Source organism: Sinocyclocheilus anshuiensis, unplaced genomic scaffold (genome assembly GCF_001515605.1).
Source record: "Sinocyclocheilus anshuiensis isolate Anshui unplaced genomic scaffold, SAMN03320099.WGS_v1.1 scaffold2182, whole genome shotgun sequence".
NCBI classification, from domain to species: domain Eukaryota; kingdom Metazoa; phylum Chordata; class Actinopteri; order Cypriniformes; family Cyprinidae; genus Sinocyclocheilus; species Sinocyclocheilus anshuiensis.
Window position 1 is genome coordinate 92011 of NW_015557240.1, and position 2275 is coordinate 94285.

Consider the following 2275-nt stretch of genomic DNA (forward strand, 5'->3'; position numbering starts at 1 on the left):
AATGATAATCGGACAGTCTACTAATATTATAATGGCTGGTAGTTGGCATGTAGTTGCAAAGTTATTTATAGTTAGTAGAATAAAGTGGACTATCAAAAAGTGTTACCAATATAAAACTCACACATTTATTTAGAAACATAGGCAGTAATATGTGTCATCTGTATACAATTAATAATATCCCATTTAATTTTATTTCAAATTAATGAGGAAAATAAAATCAGTTTAAGCCAAGGAGCTCCCTAAAAAATTTTTAGAATCACTATCTGAAGCTAAAGGTAGAATTCATGGTGGGGTTGTGGGACATTGCTGGGAAGCATATCAGTGAAGTGTGGCACATTCAAAACTGTGTAATTTATTTAATTTTTAATAAACTTTATATTTCACAATTTTATACGCAGAGACAACTATAAGCCATTGGTTGAATTGAACACTGTGGCTCTCTCAACTAATGTCATGTGTTTGGGGTGAGATTTGTTTGTCGGAGTGAAAGTCTATCCATTTTCCAAACCGTTTCTCCAACATAGGGTTGCAGGGATGCTGAAGCCTATCCATCATGAAAAAAATTCTAGGCAAAAAAAAAAAATAGCATCATAGTTCCTTCCTGTCAGGTCCATGGTTTTGTTCAGTGTTTTGATTAAGTTCTGTTCTGTCTCCCTGTCATGAGCTGAACTGGGGGCTGTTTCATAAAAATTCCATAAGAAAAACGGGGATTAAAGTCCAAATCCTGACTTGAAATAACCTAGCAAATCAATCGGGACTAAAGCGGTTTCATAAACGACAATTTAAGTTCACGCAATCTCACTAATTTGATCCAGGTTCAGTGAGTCAAGATAATTTGATGTGCACGCTTATTCTTGAGCAGCCCTTATTAATGTCGATCATGGATCAATCGATCCAACATGGCAAACAGCGAATAGATTTGTGCTGTTTAATGCATTTGAAATGTTGTGTTTTCCCCAGTGCAACGGACATGTCACAGTTATATTCTTCATCTGTAAATGATAGAAAGTCATGCAAATATATCCATTTTGCTGTCAAGAGTGGGCGAGGCTTACATGAGTGAACAGACAGAATGCAATAATAGCGCAATAATTTTGTTTAAAATATACATTTTGCTAAAATATTTGCTTTTTAGACATTAAATGTGACACATGTAGAATTTTAATCCTACATATAAGTGTATTTTTTATGATAGCAATAACTGTCAATCAAATGTAAGCAGGCTAATAACTACTCAGCCCTAATTACTAGCTCAAATGAGTTAATGTGTATTCCTCTTTTCAGTAAAAATTTAGTCTGTTTTCTATTATTTATTTTCATTTTTAATTCAGTGATTTTAACTTTTAAATTTAGGGTTTTTAATACTTTAATGCTTTTAATGTTCTACTATAACCATAAAAGGTACAGCTGTCATAAAACCCGAGAGAAAGGCTGCATGGCTAGAAACTGCTGATCAACTGAATGCGCAAGTAGCAATGTTAAAATGTTTTCATATATCTTAAAAAAAAAAAAAGGTCATTAAATTTTGGCCACAATATAGATCAAATACAGTCGGTTGTAGCCTAGGCCTATATTTTTATTTATTTGATTTATTTAAGTTGCATTTTCTCTATACTTTTATTTTTGGACTGATAATAAAATAAAATGTGTATGTGAGAGAGTCAGTGGTAATATCAATGCATTCCTATTGGTCAGTGTTAGCTTGACAGTTAGCCTGATTTGTTAGGTTATTTCAAGTCAGGTTTTGGACTTTAATCCCCACTTTTCTTAGTGTCTTTTATGAAACAGCCCACAGGTTAATTTCCCAGCATAATTTGCCACAGTGACTGAGCTTGAGCTATGGTAAATTTGCTTTCTGAAACCAAATCAAATGACAATAAGTCAGACTAACCGAAATAAGACTGGCTTATTTGATAAACTTGTTTTATGTAACAGCCCCCAGATGTCCTAGTTTGTTTCCTCAGCTACTGATTACATGCTATTTATGCTGGTGTTTCCCAAGTTCATTGTTCTGTGTTGTCATTTGTTGGTTGTATTTATTCCTATGTTTACTGGTGTTTTCTGAGTTGATTTATTAAATTAAAGACGTTTCCTCTAGGGCTGTGCAAAATATCGAATGCGATTTTCATGCGCATCTCATCAATAAAGCCGCTCCTGTGATTAGAAGTAAATCTCCAGCACGCGGGCGATTCATTGTCGATTTTTGAACGTGATTTTGTGTAGCTTGTCAGTGAACTACGGCTCTGTGTAGTAAATGCCGCTCCATCTGAAAGCA